This window comes from Melospiza melodia, chromosome 1, assembly GCF_035770615.1.
Source record: "Melospiza melodia melodia isolate bMelMel2 chromosome 1, bMelMel2.pri, whole genome shotgun sequence".
Lineage (NCBI taxonomy): Eukaryota > Metazoa > Chordata > Aves > Passeriformes > Passerellidae > Melospiza > Melospiza melodia.
Window position 1 is genome coordinate 109287803 of NC_086194.1, and position 12706 is coordinate 109300508.

The following is a 12706-nucleotide window of genomic DNA, read 5'->3' on the forward strand; positions in this document are numbered from 1 at the left end:
ATTACTGTGCTGTGTATTGAAATGGTGTAGAATAAATGAGAACTCTGGGGAGTTTCTCTTTCCACATTTCCTGCCTTTCCCTCCAAAATGACCTGACATTAACTGAAAGAAGATTTTGATTAGATATAAGGAAAAAATTCTCTACTGTCAGGGTGGTGAGGCACTGGCACAGGTTGCCCAGAGAAGCTGTGGATGCCCTGTCCATGGTTGTGTTTAACAACAAGTTGGATCATGCTCTGAGCAGCCTGGTTTAGTGGTGTAGGCCAGCCCACAGCAGGAGGTTTGAAACCATATGGTCTTTGAGGCCCTTCCAACCCATTTTATGATTCTATGATTTTATGTAGTTAAAATAATTAATTTTTTACTGTTCTTTTTCTGAATTGCTTTCTCTCTATTTAGTGCCTCCTCAGAAAAGGCCCTAAAACATGCAGGGGATGCTCATAAAATTCAAGCCATGGGAAAAAAGAAAAAGAGAAAACATTTGCAAAAATGAATAGAAAAGGGAGCAGAATGAAGAAAGAAAAAGTTGGGAAAACTTAGATAAATAAAAAAAGTGATCATACCAAAATAATAATCCCTTCTGAAATGCTAACAATTTCAAGTGCATCTTGCTTTACAGTTCAGTGAGATGAGTCCTAGAAATATTCTGAAACTATGAAATTGTGCCTTCTGAAAATTGTACCCACATATAGATAGAAGTGTATATAGGATATATGCATGTGTGTATGCATGTTCTGCCTCAGAAGTGAGGAAGACTGAGACAGCAAGGTTTCCACTGGCTTTGATGGGATTTGAATAGCAAGCAGAACCCCCAAATTAGAGGCAAACTTCATCCTTGAGCACCTGTGAGGCTTCATCAGCAGTTTCCAAGCAGTGGGATCTGTCTCCTGCAAACAGGTGTGTACAGATGTGATTCCTGGCTAAATTCTGGCAACAGCCCAGCACTGCACGCTTGCAGAAGAAGCCAAGGATGGTACCAGATTATGTCAGTGCCTTTGTAGGACTGAGTCCTTCAAGCTTTTCCTCATGAGCCACTCCAGGAGAGTTGCTGATTTCTCCCTGAGGCAGCTGCTCTGCACAAAAATGCTGGGTCTGTTTAGAGTTGTAACTCTAAGGTAAGGCCTTCCAGCAATTTATTGGCAACTTCAGTGTTTCTCCAGATTTGCAGGGAGAAGATGCCTTACCTTTTGGAACTGAGCAATTATCAAATATATTTAGAAATGCCCCTAGCAGCCCTTGAAGGGAAGTAATACAAAAATGAATATCATTCTATGTATAAATAACATACATATCCATTCTTACCCTGGAGTTCTGCTGGATTCAGAGTTCTTATTTGAAAGGCCAAGTTGCAGCTGCAGTTGTAAACACTTTTTTTTTTAACTAGGCTTAACAATGAGACTTTTAATTTATGTCTCTAAGAACAGATCTAGGTCCTCCAAATGATTGAAATCAAGGTAATGACAGCACTGGTTGGTTCTGTCTTGCACTTCTTGAGAACCCACAGCACAGGATAAGGGAACAAGCAGCTGGGAGGCATCAGCAGCTGGGCTGCAATCACTCCATAAACCACGTGTTTTGTTGCATGCAACAGCTTTGAGTTTGTTTCCCAATCGAGTTCAAGATGTAAAATTTAACCTGTAAAGCCTCCTGGGGTTGAGCTGTAGCAATTTGAAGGCCTCTGCAAGGTTAGCAACTTCTCTGTGCACTGAGCACTGGAGAAGCCCTTATTTCAGGCAGATACAATCCCTACCCTGAAGCACTCATTATCTCTGAGGTGTTTTACACATCACTAAAGGCCTTCATGTATCCGGAATAAAAGCTCTCTGATCATTCCCTCTTTCTGATTTCCCTGTCTCCTCATCAATGAATGCTTGCGGGTGTAGTGCTCTCCTTTACCCCTATAAAGGGAGACAATTCCTTCAGGAGCCAAAGCTCCTGAAGATGGTTCACAGGCAGGAAATTAAAGGCTCAGAGTAAGAAGAGGGATACAAAAACCCAACTAAGTTTGAGAATAGTTACCTATTCTCAATCTAGAGAGACTGGCAATATATATGAGAAATATGAAGATTGCAACAGTGGAGAAAAGAAACATTGACAGAAACCTCATCGCAGTTAGATGACACAGAAAAGTGACTGAAACAAGAAGGAGACTATACCAGGAGACACAACACAGTACACAGCAAAACAAGGTGATGGAAGTTAGAAAACAAAATGGAAAAAAAAATGATCAGGAGACAAATTTAGGTTTTGTGGTTTTGTTTTTAAAAAAAAGTTCAGTGGAAAATGTACGCATAGAATGGTACATACAGAAAGCATTTTTCTCCCATAGTGCTGTAATGCTATAGAATATAAATGGGCTGTGCTCATAGGAGTTCTGTGAGGCAGGCAAGACTATTATTTTATGTTCTTGGAACAAAGCACTGAAAAAGTGAATCTCAAGAGGGCACAGTGGAAATCTGCAGGTGTAGAATGGGTCTGAATTTGCTGGCCATCACTGAATTATTTCCTCCTTAGAAAAGTTTCATATTTAAAAAAAATATAATGGAATTTAAATATTGGGTTTGATATAAAAAAGTCATTATGGTGTAGCAATGTATGACTTTATGTTGAACAAAATTATTGTTCTAATTATTTTCCTGTTGTTGCTTCTCTACTGGGCAACAACAGTATTTTCAACTGCCCTGATACAGTATAATCTGTCAGAAAAGTTGCAGCAAATAAACCTCCATGAGGATTTAATAACTTCAGCTTTAAACACTAATAGTTACTGAAATTTGAGTGTTATAACCAATATTGATGCAACACATGGTCCAATGGTCCTGTAGAAGGAAAAACTGCCAATACACATTTCAAAGCTGTTTCTGATTTTACATCTATCATTTACGCTACAGCTCTCCACAGTAGTTTCCTGATCAAGCTAGTCATGCTCTACCCTGACACACTGATAACTCTGATAACTCTTATGTTGCACCAGCATATTGAAATATCTCACAGTAGCTTTTTACATCAAGAATTTCACTGCAATTTCACTTTCATAAGGAACTTGAACAGCACAATATGGACAGCATGTTAAAAATATTCTTAATCATTAGAGATGAACTATTTGCTTTTTTGAGCATAATTTTATCCTGATGACTCTGGAGATGGAATTAAGATTGACAAAAGGTGGATTTCATACCAGGGTCAAGGCCCCTGACTCTCAGAAGCATTATGAAACCAGTGAACATAAGTTTTGCTGAATCTTCTGAGAATGCAGAAGAAGCACTGAGTTTTCAGCTTTCAGCAGCAAACTGGACTGGCTGTGAGCACAAGCAAAGCAGTAATTGTCTAAGGTGGCAGGCTCCTGGAAAGACAAAGTGCACACCCCTAAGCATCTGTCCACCCTAATTTTGTCCATATTAGGACAGGGAAAACCAGGTTGTCTGAAAGCGCTGCTGCCCCTAAAGTAGGAGTGGAAACTACTGGTAGAATGCCCAGTGCCAGCAGCTGTGATAGGTGACTGCTATCAGTCCCTGGAGGCAGCCAGATTAACAGCATGAATCCTCCGCATCTCTCCATTGCAATTCCCCACTTCTCTGTGGCAGGCAGAGGTGGCCCTGTCCCATCTGTTATTTTAGGAGGATTGACTGTCAGTTTTGTCTGAGCTGTTGAAAAGTCTTGTGCTGGCTCTAGAATAAAAGGCATTTCAAACGTTTATAGTGAGGAATATTTTAAATGAGGAATAATTGTGGCATTACTTTTATTTAGAAATACAGGGAGCGTCCTTGGTCTCAATATAGCATGCTAGTCATTCCAAAATGCAGATGACTTTATCAGTGTTTGATTCTCCATCTCTGACTATCTACACTTCTTCTTTTTCTACCAAAGTTCTTTGTGAATTCAGCAGTGTAATATTAAAACCAATTTTCGTTCAGAATGGATGGATGGATGGATGGAGGAATTGGATGGATGGATGGATGGATGGATGGATGGATGGATGGATGGATGGATGGATGGATGGATGGATGGATGGATGGATGGATGGTCTACCATCACTGTCTGCTTTTGAAATTTGAATCACAAAGGTTCAGGTTTGACTTTCAAAATTCCCTGTGTTTGGAAGATTTTGGTAATTTCCATACCTTCTACCAATGGAATTTCCAGACATTACCAATTTGGTAGCTAAAGTAGAAATTGTACGTGGAACTTCCCAAGTCTCTTCCAGACTGTCTGATTGAGTTTTGTGCCCTGGAGCTTTGTTCCTTCAAACTGACCCTCAGACTTCAAGAGATGGAAGTGAACCATTCCTTTAGATTTCTGAATTGTTCTCTTGGTCTATTCTGGGCTTGTGCTATCCCCTCATGTTGCATATAGTGTTTTTCATAGTGGCAGAATTTTTGAAAATAGCCGCTTCTCAAGTTTCACAAATCAAGATAACTTTTTGTTTAATTAATTACTTTTTATAATTGTTCATAAGCATCACAGTGAACACATTACCGCATATTATAAAACCTCTTTTTTTATCTCTATTAAGTCAAGGATTGTATTATGAGGCTCATGAGGATCAGTTTTCTCACTCCTTATTTCATTCTCCTTATGGCTTTTTCCTCTTTCGTATACTACTGCCCTAGGAGAGAGGAGAAACTTTCTGTGAGTTTTGCTCAGGCTCCGTCTAGGACTGCACTCTAGCCACTTCACAGGCTTCCTTGTTCTTCCTGTTTCTGGCATAATTCTGGTTATTTGCAGGTTTTTTTCCCAGATGGAACTTATTCCAAGAGTAAGCAAGCTCTGATGTTTGTATGCACAGATCCCTGCCCTTCTTTGTGAAAAGCCTTTAAGCACTGTGGCTGGAGGCTTACTTCAGCTTTTTTAGTTGGAGAGTGGCTCCCATTATTTCAGTTGTCATTACTGTCAAGGAGCTTGATTAGTTTTTATATTAGTCCCCAGTAAAGACTGGATACTTGCTGTTCCAATGAACTACTAGGAAGCCACTCCAAAAAAGAATACTTTTTTGAGATTTTAAAGAAGAAAATGGTAGGTGATTTTAAATTATTTTTAGGTCTGAGATTAGTAGTGTATAAATGTTATTTTAACTTCATGCAATAAAACAGTAATTTCTTCTTTGTACCAGACAACTAGCAACTCCCCTTACACCTGCTGGTATACTTAGTCACTTTTTTGCAAATCAGCACAAGCAAACTTCCCAAGGGCAGATTTGATGAAATGGCACACTCCCATGCATGTGAAAAATGACCTGCTACCTTCCCTGTAATAACCAAACACAGTGAGAGGCTGTTTGAAAACCCAAGGCTCACCCAGAACTGTGGAGTGTTGCTTTGCCAGCATGCAGGAGAAGAATTAGTTCATGGCTGTTAGAGATAATCCTTTCCCTGCTAGTAAAGTCATCCCAAGCCAGTGACCCTTTAAAAATAGGAAGGAATACTTGCCAGCTCTGGTCTTCTATGACCCTGCTGGAAAAGAAATTCATGTCTCTAGACACCCTGTGCACCCTTCTTTGTTTTCTACTGATAATCTGCTGGTTTCACTCTGTTTCATCTTGTCTCTCCACTTCACCAGGCTGGCTGGGTGGTGAGACACTGCAAAATTATGTTAAGCAAGACCTAAGGGCAGACATCCAATGCAAGACTGAGAGCAAAAGGGTATAAATAAAGCAATGACAAATTTGCTTCCAGAGTATGCTTAACCATTACTCCACTTCCAAGTATCCCATGAGGGATTTCTTTTGCACTGCTCTACAGTGAGAGCAGAAGATGGTGGATTCATAGTCAGTTTTCTCCCCAGGTGATGAGCTCACTTCTGCATGGCTTCCATCCCTACATGCCCTGTATTCCTTTGGGACTTTGCTTCTGGATGCACAGGCAAATACTGATCATATCCTGTCTTGAGAGGGACACCTCAGACACTTAAAATGTTATTTCCATCTGAGCCTGGCAGGGAACTGTTAGTGAAATACTGCTGATTTTGCCTCCTGAGATTAGAACATGCACCAAGAGTGCACGTTCTCCTTTTACCCTTTGTCAGTCTGCTGACAAGCTGCCCCTGCCCATGAGATCCTTTAATTCTCATCATGCTCCACTGAGGTTATTTATACAATCATCATACCTCTATTATGAGATATCAGTTGTGTGTGAGTGTGTGTGTGTGTGTGTTCTGCAAGGTTCATGACCACTGTTACCTTAGTGACATTCTACGCACCTCACACTTTAATAACATGGATATCTGATGCTGTGAAATTCACATGGTATGAGGGTTAATGCAACTTGTACCCAGTGTTTCAGATAGTGTCCTTTTGGAAGATCAGCTCCTCTCTGCTTTGCTGTATGTATATGTAGAAAGTGCATTTTCTACTGATGTAACAGCATGAGAATTCCAGGCAAAGAATATCACTTGTATAGAGCTATACCATAACTCCATTAAAAAAAAAAAAAAACAACTTGGTTTTATCTTATCTTCCGTGTACAGTGCTCCTGGTTCCCTGCAGATACAGTCTCCCTTGATACAGAATCCCAGACACTGATTTTGAAGATAGAGTTCATTTTGGACTTTATTGAGGCAATAGACCTTGGTTTTGGCTGCCTTCAGAGGGCAGAATTTCATTGAAGCAGAGCTGATGTTGTAATCTTGGATGATGATGGCATTTGTGATTGTTCAGTGAACCTTCCAAGGGATCAGCCTACTGCTCTGGGTTTGGACACAATTATTTTCATTCTGACAAAATTACTCATGGTGTGGAAGGAGATCACAACTATAGCTGGGGTAGATTTACATATTTCCTACCCATAAGATGTTTTATTGTTTGCATCATGTCCTGCATTTTTAGAATTTTTTAAGTCAGTGGAGTAAAAGGCCTGATTTTCTTTTCAGAATGGTGTATGAGATCAGCTGTCCAGAGATATTTTTCTCTTTGTAGCAGTTGTAGGAAAACTGGCAAATGTGTAGAATTTTAAAATTGTGCTAAAACAGACATCATAATGAGATTAAAATTTTAGAAAAAAAACTGGCTATGAATGAAAGACTTCTCCTCTCTTCCCTTCCCTAATTCATTTTTAAAAACCCATTTTTGGTACTTTTTTCTCCTGAAATGATACCTGTTCTCTCTTTATCTGTACAAGATAGCTGTAAACCAAAATTATTCAATTAATTGAATAATGTGATGCAAATGCTGTATATGTGGGCTTTTATCCCCTTTCTCCCTCCTGCTAATAAGGAAAAGAATTCTATGTTTAGGGGATTATACCACTAGGATCATGAGTTTAATGTGAAGATCAAATAATTGGCATTGACAGTTTTATCAAACAAGAACAGAATTAGAATGGTAAAGTAAATGCAACCTAGAGAAATGAGACAGAAGGCAGAAACTGAGGTGCAGGTTTTCTCCACTGTTAGTGTTTTTGTAATTGGTGGCCACAAAAGCATCTTTGTGAGATATTCTGCTTGGTGTGGTGGGCTGACCAAAGCAGGAGAGAGGTAGTAGGATCAAAAGCTTGCTCAGGCTTCCCAGTGACAGATATTTTCTGATGAAGAGGGCTCCTAGCCACTCAATAGAGCTGTATGCTTTATGCCTCACTTACCACACTTTCTATTACAATCTCTGGTTTATTCACATCTAGTGAACTTGATTGTGCTTTCATTTTTTGGAGAACTAAATTTTTAGTGTTTATCTATTTGAAAGCAAGCCCTTGTAACTTATGGTATGGAGTCAATTGAACATGGGCTTTTAGAACAGAGTATTGATTATTCTTTCTTCAAACATTAGACTTTATTTCCAAATTTTGGATAGCTTTTTGTGCTTTTCTTTCTCTTTTTTTTTTTTTTTTAATCTAGTGCATGGTGCTACCGCATTTGCAGTGTTTGATCCAGAAGAATCGAAGCCCATGCTTAAGGAAAAGAATGGCATGAGGTTCATGAACCCCATAATTAGTTCCCTTTCCTAGCTCTAAGCAGTAATTAAATCTGTCACTTCTGCTCTGCTGATTCATTTATTTAGCTATTTAATTGCTCAGCTCAATACGTCTTTATCTCCGGAACTGCAACATTTTATTCAGGCTAAGGAATAGCATAACCCATTATTATTTTTTTGTCCAAGGGCAGGGACATGTAAAAGAAAAGAACACTAATACTGGATGATTTGGTGGTGTTGTCAGTTTTCACTTATCAAATAAAACAGTATTTAAGGGAAAACTTCAACCAGTGCTTGAGGATAGCTTTCCGTACACAGGTTTCCTCCTCCAGGAAATTATGTCAAATGCAAGGACCCAATGTATCTGATTCAGGTTTTTATTTCCATAATGAGTTAACTTAAAGCACTTCCAGATAATGCATAATTCTCCATAAAATGAGTGCTTTGTTGGTAGAATATTTTATGACAGTTTAAAATTGCAAATCTACATTAAATTGTTTATAAACTAAATAGTATCTTTGCTTTGTACATTTTAGTTTTGGGACATTGCTCAGTCAAGGAGATTTCTGTCATCTGTCTCTTAGGTTTATCATAAAATGGAGCATTTTGATCTGAAAAGCAAATGGCATTTGGAATACTTTCACACTTGCAAAGACAACCCTTCTGAATATCCCTTTGTGAGGCATATATCCATACATGCAGTTTTTCTTATGCTACATTTTCATCAGTCCTTAAGGGAGGTTGTAAGATTCCTCCACCATTTCTATCCATAGGTTGGAAAAGCTGGTGTAGGAAAGCAGCATGCAAAATGAAAAGGAGCAGATCAAGACAGATCAATACAAACAGAGTGTTTTGTTGAAAGGAGAATTTTTTTTGTATTTTTATAACCCTTTTTATTTTCCCTCTTTGAACTTGGGAATGGCATACACAAAAATTAAAGATACAAAACTCACCCAGAATTCAGAGACAATCATCTTTTTCTGTCACTTCTAGCATCAGTAACTCAATTCCACCAATTTGTTCATCTGCCTGGCTGGCTAAATTTTTATACCATGCACACAGGCTTGCATTTCACTCCATTAGTGATTTATTTTTGCTGTCTTGTTATTCAGTCACAACTATGCAGTTATTTAAGTCATTGCTCATGTTTTTGCCAAGTAAGCTTATTATTCTAAAAATCTTTTTCCTGCTTACCTGGAGGGGTGTTTGTTGTTGAGGATTATGTTGGGGGTTTTTATTCCTTCAGTGAGACTTCTGTCCACTCTTTTGCAGCACAACACTTGTTTGTACTGCTGCTGTGGCCAACTCACTCAGTTGGCCCTGGCTGAAATAGAGGCAGGAGCCTGTGTAAAGACTAGCCAGTGCAACTGGCAGGGTTAATTAGCCATATTGCATGGAACACCTTGGAAATTCAGCTGGATGTATTTCCATTACCCTGGCTGGGCTGGGCTGCACAGACCTGCACCACACCATGCCTGTGCCAGAGTGGGGACCTCTGCTCCCCTGTCCCTCATCATCAGGGAGGGCTTTGTCAGCCCATGGGCTGGCAGCCTTGGCCCAACAATGCTCAGTCTGTGTTGTACGCGTTGGTGTTGTTGTTTTGCATCTGTGCACTCGGGGTTGCTCACAACTCTTTGTTGAAATAAAGAATATTTCTCTCTCTGCTGAATCTAGGAAGTCTGGAAATCTTGTGGGCAGTTTTGTTCTTGCAAGCCTGCATATGAGATTTTTGGACTAGGGTTTCATATGAGCTTCACTTAAATATTCTCTCTTTTAAATCAAGTGATCTTCTAAAAGTACACTCTTTGTTACATTGGGCACATGCTCAAATTCAGGGAATTAATAAAGCAGCAAAAATCCTCTGTGACCATCCTTTGTGGATAAAGGTGCTTTGAGAATAAATCTGTATGTGAATTGGTTTAGTTTGAGAAAGGAGTGTTCACTACAGCATGACAAACAAGTGTGATCAGAAGAGGGCATGGGAATGAAATGGAAAAAATAACATGTATTTGTAGGAGAAGTTGATTTTTTAGTTGATGGAGACCTAACAGAGGAAATACAGGGTTAATTTCAGATGGCCATTATCTCGGTTCTAAAAGAGCATGCGGTTGGTCAATAGGATTAACTACTTTTACACAGATTTGTACATAAACATTGAGGCACGAGACTTGGACATGAGCTGAGTGCCCTCCCTTTGCAATGATTTCATTCTTGAACGTCTGGAGAGAGAATTAGGTGACAGTGGCTATTGGCTTCCCCTCAGATGAACCTAGCTGTTGTCATCCGGCCATCAACAGACTGGAAATTACTATCTCGAAGGCACTGCAGAGTTTACAAGCAGTGCTGTGGGACCGAAACCACTCCCTTCTCCAACTCTGCCCTCCCCATGCCAGCTACGTGCACAGTGTGAACTGGACATTTGTGAAGCAATTCAAAAGCCCAAGGTCCAGGCACTGCTGATAGAGACATTGAGCTTAACCAAGTGTGTGTTGGCTTTTTGTGAGTTTTGTTGTTTGTTTGGTTTTTGGGTTTTTTTAGTTAGTTTTCAGCTCTAGTTCACTGTATAGTTAGAAACCTCAGGTTGTGGTTTCTCCTCACTCACAGCACTGGAATAATGTTAGTGTAAAATGTGTCTAAATCAAATTACATTAAATCCTCCAGTCCTCATATAAACACACCCCTGTCTGTACTGTATTAATATATTGGTTTACTTATTGGTGTATTGGGAACTTCTTGTTAATGTTTTAATTAACAAGGTAAGCCACCGCCTGTACTATTTGTGTGAGGCACCATATCTGTGGGGTTGGAGTCTACCTCTGCCCAGCCCTGGTCAGTGGACTTGGTTATATAAGGTGCACAGACTTGGGTACCTATAAATATTAGCGAGCAGCTGCCACAAAGGGATTGTGAACGAGCTGCTCTGGACCTCGAAAACATAATAGCTTGGCACCCAGAAATACACAACTTTGGTAACATACTGCAAGGTCACGTACTGGGGGGAGAGGGTAAGGAGGTGGCGACTGCTTTTAATCTTTGTCTCTTTTATCAAAAACAACCTGATTTTCTTGCTTTGTGTTGCTGGTATACATTGGATATTTACAATTTTTATCACATTAGGATATGACATTCCTGGCCTGGCCAGTGCTTTTGTTAGGATATTTATAGCAGCTTCTGGTCATTGTTGAGCAAAGGCGATTGCCCTGCCCTCTGGCCCTTTCTTAAGCAGATTTTGGGCAGAAGCTCCTCTCGTGTGGCACTAATTGAAGTGACTGGTGGAGGGGGTGTTGTGAGTGCACTTGTGCTCATCTGCCAGGGTCTAAGCCAAGGGAGGAAGAGAGGATAAAACAGGGAGAAGGGAGGAAAGGGAGAAGGGAGGAAAGAGGAAGGAAAAGAAAAAAAAAAAAAAAAAAAAAGGAGAGGAAGGAAAAAAAAAAAAAAAAGCCGGACTTTGCCAGGCTCCGGCAGAGCGGAGGGCTGCAGGGCTGCCGGCCATCTGCCCGCGGAGGACGGCACGGCGGGAGCAGCGCCGGGGAGGCGGGAGCGGAGCCGCTCCGCAGGTGGGTGCGGGCCCCGCGGGGGGCGCGGGCCGGCGCTGCAGGGTGGGCGCGGGGGGGGCTCTTTGTGCGCGGCCGCGGCGGCGGGAGCCGAGCGGGCCGCGCCGCCGGGCCGGGCCGGGCCGGGCAGCGCCGGGCCAAGTCGGGAAAACTCCAGCTGCACAAGCGCGGACACAACAAGTTGCGGTGGAAGTGCTCCGTGCGGAGATGGGGCTGGGTTATCCGCCGCACGAGTGAGCGGCGCTGAGGGAGATCCGTCAGGGACTGTCAGTCGGGAAGTGTGGGCTTCCCTCGGGTGAGTAACCCCGCCTGAGCCGGGGCTCCGGCGCTCGAAGGCGATGACATTAGCGGGAGCCTGCTCGCTGTGTGCCCCCGGTTCTTGGTTTCCTGCAAGTTTAACGTGAAGCGCGGAGAGGCCGAGGAAGACCACAGGGGTTGCGGAGGGATTAGGAAGGCAGAGGTTAGTAAGTTTCTGACGTGCTGTAAACCAGCATCACCCTCAGAGGCAACTAGTTTGGAATATTGTCCCATATTTTGGAATTTGTATTGGCATTGGAAGTTTTCGCGTTTCGTTAAAGTGTTAATGTTTCTGGAGGCTTTTCTTGCTGTTGTTTTTAAGTTGCTGTGTAAACTGCTTGAGTAAACAACCGGGTCGTCGCTCAGCGAGTTGTGCAGTGGGGGAAAAGTGAACTTCGAAGTGTGTGTTTCCTAAAGAAAAGTTCGAAAATATACAGTAGTCTTAAATAACAGTAATAATGGAGGAGTCTGGGCTTCATACCTCATCACTATGATCATTAATATTATTATTTTTGAAGATGAAAGAAAAATTGTTCCTGTGCGCCTAAAATGATGTTTTAATGTCCTTTATGCGTCTGTTAGAATGTCCTGTTAGTGAATATGGTTATGTTTAGTGTACAGCTTGTGTTTGTGTTTCTGATAACCTTCCTAGTGCTACAGGAAAAATAAACACTCAGTTAACGCACATTACCTAAACATATTTTTTTAACAGCTCAGGCGTAAATTATATGCAAAATGCAGGCATAACTAAGATAGACTTTGCATGTCTATCTTAAAGTGTTATAAATAAATAAATATCTGTTAGATGTATGCGTACCCTTCAGTCTAGCTGTAGTCCCTGTTTGTTTCTTTTGTATATGCCTCTAGAAGTAGAACAATAGTGAAAAGTGGAGTTGAACAGCTGGTAATCCATTTGTCCATTGCTTATCCCTAAAAAGATTCCTGGTGCAAAGTT

At 41.0% G+C, this 12706-nt stretch overlaps 1 protein-coding gene and 1 long non-coding RNA gene across 25 annotated transcripts in view; one reads left to right on the plus strand and one right to left on the minus strand.

Annotated features, from left to right (window-relative positions):
• LOC134422185 (uncharacterized) overlaps window positions 1–9322 on the minus strand; it is a 33726-nt gene extending 24404 nt beyond the window's left edge. For both annotated transcript variants that reach the window (XR_010028740.1, XR_010028739.1), the window contains exon 1: window positions 9095–9322. This is a non-coding gene — a long non-coding RNA (uncharacterized LOC134422185). The remainder of the gene's footprint in view (window positions 1–9094) is intronic.
• Window positions 1–12706, plus strand: part of LOC134422090 (poly(rC)-binding protein 3-like) — a 495993-nt gene that overhangs the window by 345345 nt on the left and 137942 nt on the right. Inside the window, exon 1 of one of the 23 annotated variants that reach the window (XM_063163965.1) lies at window positions 10809–10905. The exons of 19 other annotated variants lie outside the window; for them this stretch is intronic. The gene's annotated coding sequence lies outside the window, so the exon portion shown is untranslated. 3 more of the 23 variants (XM_063163969.1, XM_063163935.1, XM_063163944.1) reach the window with 3 other exon arrangements.